This window comes from Symphodus melops (genome assembly GCF_947650265.1).
Source record: "Symphodus melops genome assembly, chromosome: 1".
Lineage (NCBI taxonomy): Eukaryota > Metazoa > Chordata > Actinopteri > Labriformes > Labridae > Symphodus > Symphodus melops.
This window is the reverse complement of record NC_136691.1, coordinates 20,660,420-20,678,420: the sequence shown is the minus strand read 5'-3', so window position 1 is coordinate 20,678,420 and position 18,001 is coordinate 20,660,420. Positions and strand designations below refer to the sequence as shown.

General features: G+C 42.3%; 1 long non-coding RNA gene across 1 annotated transcript; it reads right to left on the bottom strand.

Moving 5' to 3' along the window:
* Positions 1-11: 11 nt before the first annotated feature.
* Positions 12-1,331, bottom strand: LOC306821616. The gene is made up of 2 exons (XR_013778819.1): positions 288-1,331; positions 12-166 (listed from the first exon to the last, which is right to left on the bottom strand). It is a non-coding gene; the product is annotated as an uncharacterized lncRNA (long non-coding RNA).
* Positions 1,332-18,001: the final 16,670 nt, after the last annotated feature.

Genomic DNA, 18,001 nt, shown 5'->3' with positions numbered 1-18,001 from the left:
TTTTTCCTGTGTGTTTTACCAATGAAGTCTGGTGGTAAATCTTTTTAGTGATTTAAACTGGTAAAAAACAAAATCCTCTTCCTCTTCGGTCTCCCTCTGAAGGGATCTCTTCTGTTTTTAGAAACAAACGACAGCCTGAGGCGCGTCCATGACAAAAACCAAACGTCTCATTCGTCCAGTGTCCAGCTGAGTAAAAACACATCAATGCATTGCAATTTGTTCTTAACCGCTCTTTTTGGATCAAATCCATTGAAATTTATTTGGAAATTGATGATTTCCGTTGTGACGAAGCTTCCATCCTGTTCAGAGGATTCTGACGAAGCCTGTTGCAGGACTGCGGGCTGGAGCAGTTCCAAACTTTAGTGTTGTTTTTAGTCATTAGGACCTTCACGATAAGTCAAAAGAGAAGGACAGAGGTTGAAAAACAGCAGATTAACCCTTTAATAATCTGCTCCTGTTGCTCTCTTCCAGAGTGTTTGCAGGGGGCGGTGGATTCCCTTGTCTTTTGACTCCAGTATTGTTTTAGCGTGTCGATGATTTTTTTTTTTTTGTCTTTTCTATTCTGTAGTTGTCGTCGTATGATAGCTCTCGTGTCTTTTTCTGCATTAGGACTTCTCTGGTGTAGGTCGCCTCTCACGGACGTCATGGAGGAGCCTGCCGCTCCGTGTTGGGTATCTATAGTTTGTTTTTAGTTCACATGTTGCCTTAGGAGTTGCCTGCATTTTAAGTGTGTTTTATGTGACATTTAGTGGGGATAAAAGCTAAAAAGACAAAAAGAAGATATTTTTGATGTACTGGACGTTGAATGAACTTCTTCTCTTGAAGGGAGCGGGAAGGATGTATGCTGAAAATGTAAATGTTTTCCCACCAGCTCCACATCCAAAATGTACTCTGAAAGAAGGATTGGATGTCGTGTTTTATTTTTCTCTCTCTCGCTCTCATATCCCTCGACTATTTTTGCACAATCACTTTAGTTTCGTCTGGTCATGTTTGAAATCTCATACTTTCATTTTAGTTCTTGTTTTTAAAAGTTCAAAGACTTAACGAGTCTGACTTTTAAATCTGTTCCTGTACGGAGGTGACTCAGCGCTTCTCCTCATGAGTTTCTGTTCACCAAGAGTCCAAACACACAAATGCTGTTTATGAGAGTTTCCTCAGTGAATGGGAACCCAGGTACAGTATATGACAAGGCAAGGCATTATGAAATAAACTGAATGGTGAAAGACGCTTCCTTTTATTGGTGAATTTTTCTATTGGATGCATGTAAGGTATAATTGAGCCTGATTGGAGACGTTTTAGAAGAAATGATCCTCATGCAATGTTACAACATTGTTGTCAGAGGCCAAGTTTATTCAAGAATCAAATCATTTACAAATGAAAGGGCATATGTAAGTGTATCAGATGGACTCTAGCACCCAGAGACGTCTATCCTAGTAACGGTTACTAAGGAGTGCTGGGCTTGACAAAGGGTTACTTCCTTGTGAGGGTGGGGCTTGACAAAGGGTCAGTTGTACCTCTTTTTGGGTTTTTCTCAGATTTATTGTTTCAGAGTCAGAAACCGGGAAGAGAAAGTGAGGAACGACAAGCAGGAAAGAAGCCATAGGTCGGACTTGAAACCAGAGACGCCCGCTGTAAAAGGCTTAAGCCTCTGTACACGTCAGCGAGGGGAAAATCAAATCTTTTCAGGTTCTCTTTTTTACTCAGTTTTCCTGTAAAAACCAACAAATTGTGGTTGTTTTCTCTGCATCACAATTTATTTTTCTCATTTTCTCCAGATAACGCTGACTAATGGGTGAAACAAAATCGTGTCCTCTCGATGTTGAGAAATTAACTCAAAGTCCAGAGATCAGATAAATAAGTCGAGATTTTTGAGAAAGAAACCAAAATGTACTCGTCCTCCCGTAAAAAAGGAGTCATAGAGCTCGTCAGATTTACAATTTCAGAATAAAATAATCACTGAGAGCTAAATCCCAACGCATTGGTTAACGTTTCTTTTTTCCTTTACCGACCAATCAGAATCAAGAAGGGACAGGACTTCAGTTATCACATATACGTTACCATGGCAATAAGTTTAATTTAGGTAGTAATTGTATGCATGTTGATATGTAACTTTGAACATATGACAATCTTTGTATCAGACGCTTCATGGATGGAGATAAATGACAAAGATTTGAATGATCCTCAAAAGGTAGGCCAAACAAATCTAGTCTTCAATTCTCCTAAAATGACCAAACAAATCACTTTCTTGATATTTCTTTTAATTAAATTAAATATAATATAATAATATTAAGTGCACAGAGCTATCTAAAACTATTCTTACATTCACAGGCGAGGGTAGTGGAAGTTAACTTCGGTAACTTAGCAACTATTAGCGCTGGAGAGACGCGCTCTGAAGCGGAGGTCGTGATTCTTTGGTCTGATGGCTCTGAAAAAAAAGGGCACAAAGCTCCAGGATCTCAAACTAGGCGAAGGTTCGTAAGGGATTAAAAGGTCTTCAAATATAATCTGGACTCAGGTCATGCAGAGATTTAAAGGTAATCAATGAGTTTATAATCAATCCTTAAACCAACAAGGCCGACGTCAAGAGGCTTAAATGGGGCTGATATGATCGCTGCAGTGGTTCAGACACACGGAGAAACATGTTTCTGAATCTTTGACCTTTAAAACGGGTCTATGATCAAATCTAATTTAAAGTTACCTTTGATTGAACCTGAGTTGGTCTCCAGCTGCACAGAATTGCAGACTTGCAGAATCGTCAATGTGACTGCAAACGTTTTAGCAGGTTTAATGTCTTAAAGGTCACATTCAAAATTCACTTTACCCTGTTTTCTAACATTAAAATGTGTCCCTAGTCTGTCCACAAACCCCCCAATTGTAGGAAAAGTCCATCCTCTTCATATTTTTGCCTGCTCAACTTTTTAGTGCTCACAGGCTGTTTGGAGATGTTTCCTTCATGACGTCACAAATGTCAGTAACTCCCCCACTCCTACACGTGTTTGTTCTGCCCTCGGAGTCTGCCTTCTCACCGTAAACAATAGGACATGGAGCAATAAAGCCTGAGCCTCCCAAGTCCTTCCAGAGTGAGGGCGTGGTCAGACATAGATCATTTACGTATTTAAAGCGACAGACACAGAAACAGCCTGTTCTGAGCAGGGCTGAAATAGAGGGGTTTATAGACATGATCAAATACAGGATCAGAGTGGATTTACAACAACACACTAGACACATGTTCTGGGGAGCTCCAAGAATTATTGAAACTGGTTGAAAAGGAGGACAATATTTGACTTTTAACATATTGAATCATTATCATAATTTATTGTCAATTTGTTGTCATGTCGAAAATGTTAAAAATGGGGTTTTTTTTGTTGTTGTTGTAAAACAAATGACACCTTTTCACCTTTAATCAGAATCTTAATTGACTGAATTTTTCAGGTATGTAAGCACATACTCGGATGAATTTGACTCTCCCGGATTATAGATTTAACAAATATTTTCAAAAGCAATGGGGCATGCACAGCCGCTAAAAAATAATATGTACACTCGGTTGATACAGGCCTAAAAGAGGGGAAAGGTGTAATAATATGTACGGTATTTACAAAGAGCATGCATTCAAGATATTAAAAGTAATTCTAATGGTAACTTTACAGAGCAGTCTCTGCCATCAGTGTGTGAATGTGTAGCTGTGACCTGTAATGTAAAAGAGCTTTGAGTTGTCAGATGACTTGTAAACCGCTACACAAGCTTAAGTCCATGTACCGTCAGCCTCTAGGAAAGGAAGCTTGTGTGTTGCAGCCCCCCTTTCCCCCACTCCCTAGTCAACAGACAGCATAACGGCAAATCCTGGAGGCAGACCAGTTTTCCTAAGCCAAACAACATTAAAAACTGAGCTCATGGTCGTGGCCCCCGAGGAGCTGCTCAGGACAATTGGAAATCTATTTGGATGTAGATCAGCGCTCCATTCAACCCACCCTCCAAGGTCTGCAACCTGAGCGTTCTCATAGACGCCATATCCTTATTCCACTCTCATTTCAAATCCATCACCAAATCTGCCTTCGTTTATTTCAAAACCAACCAAGGCTCCCGTCATTGCTCTCTGAATCTGTGATAGATCACCCGCACCGAGCTATGCCAGCACAAAACTCCAACCCTCATCCACCTCCTCTGGCTCCCAATCAACTATAAAATACTCCCCCTCATATATCAAACCCTCCCCTCCCTAACCCCTCAGCACCTCTCCAGCCTCCTCCACCAGTACAACCCGTGTACCGCAACCACCAGTCCTCAGACTTCTTTCCATCCCACCTCACCAGACGAGACAGCACCTAAACTCTCCCTTCAGACATAATGCCCCATCTTTGGACTCCTTATTCTCCTCAAACACCATCTGTCCTCCGCAGCCTACGACCTCTCATAGCTGCCTTCCCTGTAGACTACCATCCTTTATTACTTGTCTCAGTCATTACGTTTTCTTTTGTCCTCTATTCTGATTGTTAAAAAACCCTTTAACAGTGCTTCATATATTCAATATTTTAAATTGAACCACTCATAATTTGGATGTTTATCCTTCCAGGGTAACGTTTAAGATGCTTCATGTCCCTCTTCACCATGACAACTAGAACAATGATCTAAGTCTGACAAATAATCAGCTTTTAGTGGATGAACTTAAAACTGAAGAAATCCACTAAAGCAACTTGTGTAACATGTGTTAATCATGTATATGTGACACAACCAACTTTATTGATACTACGGTGAGGAGCTCTTACTTTCAGTGCGAGCTTGGAGTTGACCCCGGGGTCGAGCCAGAGTTTGCTGGATGGATTATACTGTATATTTCGTCTGACCTGGGAACGCCTCGGCATCCCCCCGGAAGGAGCTAAAACATTGCTGAGGAGAAGGAAAGTCTGCGCTTGCCTCCACCACGACCTGACCTTGGATAAGTAAAAAAAATGGATGGATGGATAGACAATCAATAAAACAAAACATAGAATAACATGAGCAGGTATCAAAGGCAGTTGTAAAAAAATGTTGTAAAACAGGGACGAGATAAGCATTGAGGGATTTTCTTGACCTACAAAAGTAAAAACATATGACCCAGTTTAGAAAATTACCAAAATTACCATTTTAGGAACAGTTAACACTCCTCACAGACTCATTCTGTTCGACTCATTTGATCATGCTTGCTCTACCTACATGCACCTCAACTCTGTTCTCTGTACATCTGTTGTTCTGATCCCTGTCCACTTATTTCTCATTCCCCCCCCAGAACAAAAAAAACATCACTGCCTGTCTTTACCACTTTCAGCCAGCAGGTGGTGCTAAACATCCAGAGTTTGTCTGCGTGGTCTCTTTTCTCAGACAAAGAGGCTGCACACATCTTCAGCGTATCAACAACCAGGATCAAAGTGGATCCAGATTATGTCACACTGGGGCCAGACTCACCTGATTTATTGACTGTTTTCAACAGACTCATGTTTATTTACCTCATGTCTCAGTAGATCCAGTCACATCAGAAGCTGAGTCGTTACATGAGGACCCTGAATGTGACCTGCAGCTGAAATCATCCCCACTTAGTGCTGACAAAGACTTCTGTTTTGTTGCTCTGTGTGTGTGTGTGTGTGTGTGTGTGTGTGTGTGTGTGTGTGTGTGTGTGTGTGTGTGTGTGTGTGTGTGTGTGTGTGTGTGTTTGAAGTTGATGCTAAATGGGGAACAATGAGTCACTTCATTGTGCAGATATGATGTCATCTCCCTCCTCAGCCGGCAGGTATTGTGTACGAGCTGCTGCCTGTCCTCACTGAACTGCTGGGAATAAGGAAGACAGCGTTTGGTTGCCAGCTTTGTCCTTCTCTCTTTGTTCTCAGAAGGACGTTTGGTGTTTGGCCTATTGCTTTGTGTGTGTGTGTGTGTGTGTGTGTGTGTGTGTGTGTGTGTGTGTGTGTGTGTAAGGCTGGCTACACGCTACACATGGTCAGCTCTCTCTGTGTGGTTGGTCATGCATGATAAAGGCACTTGTGTTGTAACTCCACACACTGGAACTCTTCTTGTCATTATGAACAATCCTATCCAACCTTGATATTTACAGTTTGTGGTTGGGGAGACTCCGACTTTATCGGAAGCAGAAAAATAATCAGACTGACCCTACACACTTTATTTAACACACTTATTTTGGGCAAAGATTCGGTTTCTACAAGCCGCAGCCCCAAAATCACGGTAGACGATGTGTAGCCAGCCTAAGAGCTTTGACTAAATGCATCCTTGATTTATTTTTATTTTCAGGAAAATTCATGTATTCATTCATTCATCACGAGCACGATTTGATCTTTGTGTACATAATTCAACTACCTCCTGCTCTTTTCTGCTCCCCAGTATTTTAATGACCACTTTTCTGTTGATGTTGTGAATATAATATTAAGACTGGACAAGTCTAACAAGACTAAAGGCTAAACCAGTTACTGTGCCTGGAACCTGTCCTGAATTTTTTTTAGACATTTTCAGGAGTGTATGTGTAAATGGGTGTTAAAGCAGGGGAGTCCTATCGGAGCGTGGATGTACCTGTGATATAAAGATGATACCACAATCACCTGAGAAGTGTTTGGATCAGTGTTCAGTACATTTTGTTGAACGCTTGCAGAGCTCACAAGCTATTATAAAATTTTCTGATTGCTTGGATAATGGAGCAGTTACTTCTTTTTTTTTTATTAAAGGTTTGTTTTTGGGCATTTCTCAAGCCTTTATTGTAGAGAAGGACAGTGGATATGGTAGGAAATCGAGGAGAGAGAGTGGGGACTGACATGCGGGAATGACGCCACAGGCCGGATGTGAACCCGGGCCGACCGCGTGAGGACTGTAGCCTCAATACAAGGGATCACGAGCAGTGCCACTGCAGCCTCTTCCATCAGTGTGTGAGCGTGTAGGTGTGACCTGCAGGGAACAAACAGCTTTGAGTCGTCCATAGACTAGAAAAGCACTTCACAAGCTCAAGTTCATTTATCGTTTACCAAGTTTAAAGTCATCTTTTTCTAATCTGGTACTAAAGAAAAACATGATCAAATCCCAACTTGGGCTAAAGTGTCTTTCCCAAGGACACATCGGACATGTTGCTGCAGGAGTTGGGTATCGAGCCCCAAACCTTCTAGCTGAGAGACGACTGACTGATCCACAGTCTCCCCTACGAATCCAAGCAAAGGTTTGCTCTCCTCTGTTTGTAAACCTTTAAAGGTCACCATGTTGTCCTGTTTAAATATCCGTGCAGATGATGAGATAATAAACAATAACTGATCCCTGTCTGCCTTTATGTTCAGGAGCATTCATGCTCATCAGGCTGTAGTGTCCTCCTCTCGCCTCTCTGCAGGAGAAAGTTGATGTTGCACTCAAGAACCTGTGTGTGCTTTAGATTTTATCTATGGCATGGTAGCCATGGAAACTGGGTGACATAAATAGGCTAGCGGTGGCAGAAGAGAGATGCTGCAGTTTTTAATAATGGACAGAATTTGGGTCATAATATCGTACATGTTGCTCTATAAATTGCACCGTGTGCCACTTAGGATTCCATTAATCTGCGTGAATCCCTGGTCGGTCCTCAGAGTGTCTGCAGGCGATGATCTGAGGAGTCGACGAGCTCGCTCTCTCCTCCGCAGAGTCAAAGATGTTGGAGGAGCGAAGAGCAGCACGTTCAAGCACTAAAGTCTTTGTTTACTCTGCCTCATGCATTATGTAATTACACACTGCTTTTTAACTACAGGAGCAGCGTGAGTATGCTAATTGGGATCGTGAATTAATTTGCTATTCGGAACAGCTCTCATTCATAATTTCACCGCGGGTCTGTTTAGAGGGGCACTAATGAGGGCGAGGGAGAGAGAGAAAGTGAAAGAGAGAGAGACAGCTGCTGCTTCTCTGAAGTGAAACTGGGAGCAAACGTTTTGACAAATTCACTTCTATCAATTTCATTTTCATCAACAAGCCTGCTTTGGTTCGGGAGATTTCACGAGTCGTGGGAGACAGATTTAAAGGAATCTGTTTTTGATGTGAACTCAGGATACTGTTGACATAAAAAAAAACTGTTCAGGAGATCACGCCTTCTCTTAAATGGTGAAATCACAATATGTAGATTCAGTGGAGATTTGTATATATTGGAAAATCTAAAGATGTTTGGTCTTTTACTCCTGAAAATGTGTTTCATGTGATCGTAGAGATGTTTCTGATGCAGAGAAAAGTGCACAGAAACATACAAGTACCGCACGACTTCACAACATTATATCAGCAGACCTCTGTTCAGCAGAGTTCTATTTAAAAAAAAGGAAAAACATCCATAACACATATCTGCTCTGCATCTCTGAACCAAAGATACAGAATCCAGTCTTCTCAACAGCTGCCTGATTGTCTCTTGAGTCAGCACAGCCGCCTGAATGCATTTCAGATGAGTCACGTCTTAACAGTGACTCTTATGGGGCTCAGCTGATCCTCGCTGATCAGAGAGAGGTATTGAGTCTCCTCTGCCATGATCTGCTCTGCTGTTAACTGTGCAAAGTGGGAACACGAATCACAATATGTTACCTGGAGACACAAGTACCCCCCCATGTTTCAAACCCACATTAAACTGTTCAACAGTCTGAGAACATGTTGTTCTCTGAGGGGTCTGACTGAGAGCTTGTGTTGGTACCTTCTAACTCCAAGATACTTATCTCATTAACTCAGGAAATACAATGCAGATGTTTTATCTCATCAGAATGGTAAATGAACTTCAGCTCTTTTCTCGTCTTCTGACTACTCAAAGCGCTTTCACATTGCAGGTCACACCTGTACATTCACACACTGACGGTAGAGGCTGCTGTGTGTAAAGTGGCCTTCAGTATTAACGAATGGTCACAATCTCAATTCATACACATTTATTCGCTGCTGACGAAGCAGAGGGAGCAACAGCCGACCTGACCTCGCCACAGGCAGGGGTGTGCAGGTCTGTTTTGTTGTTTATGTTTAACCTGAGCTGTTAATGGATGGATACATTTGCAACAGAGCAGAATTAAATGGAAACGATGGACAAGAATGAAGAACTGGGAGCATACCGTGAGGACAGAGTCACCCTTGCAATGCGGAGTACGAGTGGCGATGCATAGCTGAATGTCGTTGATGAGTTTGTATTTCTGTGTTGTGGAGCGTGTGGGACTGCTGGACGTTGATCAGTTGACTGTAGCAGACAGAGAGCTGCTGCTGCCTCACGCTGTCAAACACTGCATGATTAAGAGGTGAGGTGTGTGTGTGTGTGTGTGTGTGTGTGTGTGTGTTACGGTAACATGAACGTCTTCCCAGAATCCTCCAGGCTCAGGACAGAGCGGGAAGTGATTATACGAGCAGTATAAGAATCCTCACAGTCCATGTAGTTTCACTCCTCTCTGATTGGTCGATGAGCGCTGACTCTACAGATGTAATGATGCTTTGACATATCTAGTATTCCACTCAGCAAGCTTTTGTAATGACAAAGGAGAAAAACACGTTTGTGATTGTTTTATTCAGCCTCTCCTTCTATTTTTTATAGTGATTATTAATTGTGTTCTTGCTGTTGATCTGACTGTTGTTTTATGTTTGTCTTCTATTTTATATATCTGTGTTTTGTAGAGCTGCCTCACCGGACAACGCACAAAATATCTTGAGCATCAATGTCTAAATCATCACAGCCGCCCTGCTGCATTTGTCTTCAACAGTGATTTCTCAAAGATGGCAGTGATCTTCAGTGTAATATTTCTTTTTTCTAAATCTCTTCTCTTCTTTTAATGAAGTTTATATGTTGCAGTCATTTTCTACCTTCAAGTTATCGTCCACAAATTTTAATTTCTTGTCGATTATTGCAGCTTTCAATGACAAATTTACAACAGAATACTTGAATGAAGAATCTGTTTCGATTCAGTAACAGGATAGGAGAGATAATATTTCTCCAATTCGACAGGAATGGAAAACAATGTCGCTTTAAAATGTATCTGATATCATTGAACCTGATATCAGCATGTGATCAGATTCATGATGTGCAGACCAGACGTTATCTCTTTCAGTGTGTGTGTGTGTGTGTGTGTGTGTGTGTGTGTGTGTGTGTGTGTGTGTGTGTGTGTGTGTGTGTGTGTGTGTGTGTGTGTGTGTGTGTGTGTGTGTGTGTGTGTGTGTGTGTGTGTGTGTGTGTGTGTGTGTGTGTGTGTGTGTGGTGCTGGCAGTGAGGTTGGACTGGGACAGTGTGACAGCCTGTTATTACAGCCGGGGTGACTGACAGCGTGTGGGCGAGGAGCTGGAGTCTGCCTGCAGTGCTGCGGAGCTTCAGGGGAGCGGATGCTCAGCAGACTGAGGCACACACACACACCTACACACACAAACACACACACAATCACCCAAACACACACACACAAACCGATGAGTCATCTCTCTCACACCCATTCACTCCTGTTTGTTCGCTCTTTTTGCTGGCTGGGCTGCAGCCTGAGCCGCAGCACTGACAGACAGTGAAGTGTGGCCCAGTGACGGGCCGTCTTAAAGGATTTCACCTGTTTAGACTCCAGGAGAAGCAGATTAGCGAGATTCCGGTCTGCTGCATGTAAACAGCCTCAGAGCTTCTATAGTGGACCAAGAGAGATACACACGGCTAAATATACCGACAGCACACTGCACTGATGGGATTAGACTGCAACACGTTATTCTGTCATTTATAGCAGCTATCTATCTGGAGGAAGAAAAAAAGTGAAAAACAGGGCTGTCAGTGTGAACGATCCCTATGCGAGTAATGGTGTCATAGGAAAGGACAAGCCCTCTGTGCCTTTAAACACTTTATAAACATTTCACTTTTTTACCATTCCTTTGTTTTACTTTTCCATCTTTAACAAGTCCCTTTTTTAAGTCAAGTTTAATTGTGACCTTCAGTCGAACACAAGTTCCTGATTTATTTCATAATAAAAGCAGGTTTGTATATATAAAAAGGAAGTAAAGGACCCTAGATAGTAGAATAAATAAAAGCATAACAAAAACTGCTTTTGAAATGCTAAATAATTGAATCCTGTCCACGCAGTCATGATGTTAACACAGCGCCGACGACAACACAGTCATTGTAGACAGCCATGACTCAGAGGAAATATTAGACGTGTAAAACGATGCACATTCCTCCAGACAGTTCAGAGCTTCCAACTGATATTACTCCATGTTTTTCATGGATTATCAGTTTTTATATTTATTAAATGTGATATTCTTGAAAATGGGTTTGAACTGTCCTAAAGTGTGACATCTTGTCATATGCTCCATAAAGTAAACCCCTCAGGTGTGATACAGTGTAGCGGGACTCGGGTAGAATACCTAACTCATTGTTATGTGGAGATCAGATGGTAGTGGGGGGGGGGGGGGGGCTTCATCCCTACCAACAATCCAGAGGAACGTACGAGACGGGAGAGCTCAGGAACATCCACACAAATATGTGGTTAGATACTGAGATTGACCGATAGTGACATGCAGTAATATGATTTGAATGCAAGAGAAATAAAGAGAGAGAGAGAGAGAGATTGGAGCTCAAGGTGTCGGTTCTCTCAGTAGTCTTATTAGCCTATTGCAGTATAACCAGGAGCAGGTCCATACCTGTGCAGGTCCTAACTCTATCTGTACTGATCACAGCCTGCATGCTGTCTCTCTGATCAGAAGACCACAAACACATTTTATTCAAGCTCAAGTCTATTCAACAGTTAGATCACATCACAGATAACTCGTCTTGTACTCACTCCTATAAAAATCATGAATTAAAAAAAAGGACTTTATCTATCTGCCCTCCTTTGTGTTGCTGCTATGTCACCATCTCGTTCTGTGATACAGTGGGTCTGCCTGTGCTCTCTTTCTCCGACAGCGACCGCCTGCTGCTGCTGCTGCTGTTACAAACCGCAAGCTGAAGTTATGAGTCACGGGAGCAAAAGTTATGACAACAATAACTTTTCATCTCAACGTCTCAAAAAATCAGAAGAAGCGGTCGAGACGTCTGTGAAGATTCTCCAAGCATGCAGGTCAGAGCCGTCAAGCTCCCAAAGTTTCTCCTCTTATCCAGACAGCTTCTCCGTCTCTGAAAAAAAAAAAAAAAAAAAAAAAAAGGGTTAGGGTCGGCGCTGAGGGAGGCTGCAGTCGTACAGAAATTCATAGAAACACAAATATATCACTGCAGCTTTAAGACACGTGGTTATAGTCCCAGATGTTTAAACAAAAAAAAAAAAGAAAGACAGAAATGCACGGCATGTTTTGAAAACCTGACACCTTGTGATGACACATAACTGAACTTTGTGGTATTTGCAGAATATACACGAGACGGATCTCACAGGCGTGGTGTGGATACAGAAAAGTCGCTGTCAACAAAAGCACCAGATCAGAATCTGCCCAGAAAAAAATGTGCATCTCATATATTACAAAGAGGATCTATGACCTGTAAACAAACACATGTGCAGAACAAAAGTAAACAAACAAACAAAGCCTTGTCCTCGCTGTGCAGTTTGTTCGCTCTGCTCGCATCTGAAAAACTCTGATGTCTGTTTGTGCGCCAAGAAGCTGTCTGTCTTCCCTTCTGAACTCTCAAATTACCGCCCATATACGTACATGCTTCACAAACACACACACACACACACACACACACACACACACACACACACACAGCCCCTGTTAGTGAGTGTGTTACGACGCTGAAGGCCACTTTTAGATAGGTACGCAGAAACACACACACACACACACACACACACACACACACCTGACAAGCCCACAATGACATCTGTCATCGGTGGAGGCTCAGGCTTTTACCTTTTAAGCTCGGTGGTATGGAGAGAGCTCAAAATGAGCTAAGTGTGTCAGATGCATGCAGGGTAAGCTGGAGGCAGGGATTGAAGCGTGTCGTTTTCTTCACACTCAGACAAACACACGTTCCTCAGAGAACACACAGAGCGAGGCCGGGCTCATGCACCTGGGTCATTCTGCAACCTTTCTCTTCCTGCTGACCTCTCTGAACCTGAACATCTCACATGAAGCAAAGGGGGAGTTTGTTGTGCACAAAAAAAAAAGACACCAAATAAATAATTGAAGCCAGAGGAGCATGTGCAGAACACCTCGTCCAGCGCTGTTTGCTTACTTCACACACTGACTTTGTTTCTTCTCGTCTGACATTGACGCACTTTAAGAAATACATAAGATCTCATGCTGTGTCAGTCATGCTCGCACACTGACAACAAGACAAAACCTACTTTAAACAATCACTGCTCAGTTGCTTCCAGTAGTCTTCTTGTTAATGTGTGGTTCCAGTAATGCTAGCATTTGGATCTCTTCTGATTTCAGTCAGACTGACGTGTTGACATACGTTTTAAAGTCCAGTTGTAGTCGGGCTAACACAACAGATCCCTTTTGTCTAACTGCATGTTAACATGCTGTCTGACAAAAACAACAGCTGTTAGTGGACGAGCTCTGATTTAGTGCATTAGCCACCAATGCCATCGCAGCCTTGACCGCCTGTATTACAAATACCAACTCACTGAAAGCAACACTTTCACATGTTCAAACAGTCGTTTCAAAGTTGATCTAACTGTGTCAAAACTTTGCACTATGAAAGTCTGGCAGGAGTATGGTTCTCACAGTACTGCCTACGGCTTTACGGCACTAACCTGTTTGACCGTTTATGAACCGTTTGGTACTGTGAGACGAGAGGAAGGGGACGGTGATGGATGAAGCTAAGAGTGACGGAGCGAGACGCAGAGAGTGCATCCCTGCAGATATTTATTTATGTAATGTTAGGCTGTATGCTTGTCTCATGTTCAGCTGCTTGAAGATAAATAAATAAATCCATCTCACACCAAAAGCTGTTTGTGCAACAGGCGGGAGACACTTGCATAGTCATAGTTGTGCAATATTCTTGTAATATTACAGAACCTTGTCGGTGGACATGGGTCTTCAGCTTCTCAACAAATGCATGTCGTCTTACTACATCTGTTTTACAACCAGCTTTCTGTAATGTTAAGAGACTTTAATATGTCCAAAATAAAGAAGCTTGTCCCAGGTTTTATCAAATAGAAACTCGGCTGCACATTACAGAAAGAAGTTTTTCAATAAACATGGTGAAGGTTTCGTGTCGACTCGACATGAATCTGAGCTGTGTGTTTGTCATGACACATCTAAGAAGTAGATTTCCTCTGAGTGATTAGTTGCAGGAGTTTCTTCGTGTGTTATTATTTGAGGACCTAGAAGTCGTCCTCTACAGGTAACCTAAGCGTGATCGCTCTTCCCTGAGGTAGCCGCTGTTATGAATGGCGGTTAGACGGCTCCCTGAGGCCCTGTCAGACTCGCAGTAATTGATGTAATCAAAGGCATTTGGCTCCGGGTCACATGCCGGCTCACTTGCTGACAACAGCGCTGCATCTACGTCTTTGTACCTCTGCCTGGACTTGCCTCCCTCCTTAGCCAGCAAATTCGTGGAAGTTCTTCTTGGCTGGCAGTCCTGTTTGGGTGACCGCAAACCACGATGAATCACTGGGAAATGAGTCATCCTCGCTCTCAAAGTTATGACTCTTTGACCGAAGTATCTCTCGCTCTGAGCGGGGCTTTTTTCTTCATGCTTTTGGATCTGCTTTGAACACTTTTCCGATGAGTCATCGCTTTGAGCAGATGCAGGATTATACATGTGCCTGTATGCTCACAGCGGACAATCACTGAAGCGCTCTGGATTGTAACTGTGATCTGAGCCTCATGAAATCCTCAAATGTGGAACAGAGGAAAACATTTATTTAAGCTTGTTATTCCACATGATGTCACATGTTTTTGCTTCTTTTTTTTTCTCGTAATCCTACTGAATTACGAGAGTAAATAAAATCTGACTTTGTCAGTCAAGTTTATCCCAGGATGAGTTGTGAGTCAGCGTGAAGAGGGAGACCTGTGAATGTAACAGGGTCAAGTATGCACCGGATTATTTCACTATTAAAGTCTTTGTACACAGACTTTTCTCAGATGTGTTTTTTTGATATCCAAATAAAAAAAACAAGACTTTGCACCCAGCCTGCTTGCACACGGAGTATGCTGCGTTTATTTTTCTGTTAAATTGCGAAAATGTCTCGAACCCATTAAGCATTTTACTCCTCGAGAACTCTGTGAAGGCAAAGGCGAGGAGAGTTTCAGCTATCAATTAAAAAGAGTTTTTCCTGTTTGGTAAGGAGCTGCAGAATTATCCCGGTCGCTTCCAGGTGTATTTCAAGATGTCAGAGGCCCAGTTTGAAACACTGTCAGCTATCCTGGAAGCACACATTAAAATGAAGACAACCATTTCTGCAAAGAAACTAATCAGCTGTCAGCCTGTTTGAAGTATAGGGAGACACAAACACACGCGCAGGGACGGATGCAGAAAAGGAAACATTTTCTGATTCAGCGTTCCAACCTGTTTGACATAACACGAGATTGTGTTTCTTTTTTAATGTGCTTCAATTTCAGCCAAAGAAACAGACTCAGTGTGCAAAGGCCTTTCCTCTTGTTACACTGAGACAAAATGAGCTGGTTGGTTGTTTGTTTTCTGTTTGTCTGAGAGGACTTTCACACTCCTTGCTGTACTTTTGTTGTCGTTTGCAGCACATCTTTGATTTGTTCTAGAGCTACACACTGACTGTCCACTTTTTCATCACCTCTGGTTTTGGAGATATTTTTGATTGATGATAGATTTAATTAGATTACATTTATTTTATTTAAAAGCTCCATTGAAGTTTCACAAAATCAATAGTTTTAATCGTGGAACAAGGCCGACGAGTTAACAGGATACTCGTAACGATAAAACATTTAGTTTGGCGCATAAAAATATTTGGAAGTGGGAGACAAAGGCACAGGAGTGAAGGACAACGCTGCCATGGTTTTGTCTCGTTTCGTTTTTTATTTCAGAGTTTTGAGTTCTGTTGTTTAAGTGCTTGTTTCTCCTGTGCGTTCATGTTTTCTAGATTGGTCCTGGGTGTTTTATTTCATAAATTCGTATTCTTGTTTCTCTGTCTTGTGTGTATTGTTTTGTGCGTGCTTGATTTACTTTGTACTTCTCAGTGTTGTCTTAATTCCTGTCTGTGTGTTTCCCTCCAGTGTTGATTGCCCTCAGTGTGTTCACCTGTGTCTTGTTAGTCTCACCTGTGTCTGATTACCCCTCTGTCTATTTAGTCTTTTCCCCTCTGTGTCACTTCATTGTTGTTTGTCAGTGTTGGATCTCCATTCATGGTTTTCGTGTTTCCTCGTGGCTTCCTGTTTTTCCCCATCTGGATTATAATTTTTGTACGTTTTTTTTTTTTTTTTTTAATTTTGACTTTTAGTTTGATAAATCTTTCATTAATCTGCAATTAAGTTCCCTGTTTTACAACCGCTGTGACAAACGTGAATGAGCATTGTATGCATTGTAGCTTTTACAGCTAATAGTTTCCTGATATGAAGAGTTCTGACATCATGTTTCCTTTTGTCATCTCACTGACCTGAATGCCCACTTTATTCCTGCTTTCACAGTCAAATTGTAGATGAAAGGTAAATACTGTTGTTTTCATGTTTGACTTTGGTTGCGACCAGGACTGTCCTCTCTTTATAACACCCATAAACTTGCGTTTGATAATTTGCCTGAGAAAACCAAAAACTTCTGGAAAAGAAAATGACCTCTGAGTCTTATGCTGCTGCACAAAAATACACTTTAGTGTCACTTTAGGGTCTAGTGCAGGGGTGTCAAACTCCAGTCCTGGAGGGCCGGCTTCCTCAGACTGTTAGATGTCTCCCTGCTCGGATGCAGCTGAATCCAATGAGTGACTCGTTATCAGGCTTCTGCAGAGCTTGATGACAACACATTGGTTTAAAGTAGGTGTGTTAGAGCAAGGAGACATCTAAAAGTCTGAGGAAGCCGGCCCTCCAGGACTGGAGTTTGACACCTGTGGTCTAGTGGCACTCCCATAATTACTTTCCAGTGAAAATGGGAGTGCATCTCTGCTTCACAAAATGACTTCAATCGAGCCTCGATGCATCTTGGCTGCATTCTTGACAGACTGTAAACATAGTTAAACTGACAGACAGTTGAGATTTTTGTTTAAAGGTTTTCTCCTACGTCCGAGCATTAACTGCATGTAACCCTCTTTCCCGAGCCCCCCTCTTTGAAAACTGTCAGTGTGACATCATGTCAGTGTGATGTCACTGATCCAAGCCCATTGGCTCGTTGTAACAAGACCAAACTCATGCCGCTCTGCTCAGAGCAACAGTCTGCATTCTTAACATATGATGATATGATAAAAGAGGCGGGACGTCTCTGAGAACAATGCAAAGCAACTGACCAATTGCGAGAGAGCAGATCAGCCGACCAATCAGATCAGACTTGGCACATGCGAGGACCCTGCTCATTAGAAATATAGGCAAATTAAAAAAAAAAGCCTGCATGGAGGGGCAGAACATGAAGACAGACACTTTTTTCGAACATTAGCGATTGTGAACATACTTTAGTAGACACAAAAATGAGATGTATAAACCCCACAAAGAGCAGAACCTTTAATCCAAACGTTACTTTTTATGTGAAAAGTCAGCCTACTTCTAAGAGCCCAGATGACACGAAAAGATTTCACTGCAGCCTGTGCACAATGTAGCTTGAAATTAATATGCATTACTCCAAATTTAAAAGTCAAATGTGACAGAGAAAAATCAGTGAGCTCCCGAATTAAGAAGCTAAATGCCAAAAATAAAAAAAAGTGTGGCGCTTAAAGGAATTTGTTGAGGGGTAATATTTTGGGGGTCCAGAGACACTTTTGACAATCCAGCAGCTAATCCCCTGGATTAGTGAAGGTATTCATATTCATATTCATCCACGCAGAAACCTTCAGGACATCTGAGGATGTTCAGTCTGAGAGTGTTGGAGCTCCACAGCAGGGCCGGGGGGCCTCGTGGAGGTGGGAGAACCCGTGTCTAAAGAGGCTGTGAGACTCGACCTCTTTGTCTCAGAGCCCTGCATTCACTGTCAACGTCTTCCTCATGCTCCCAATGCTCT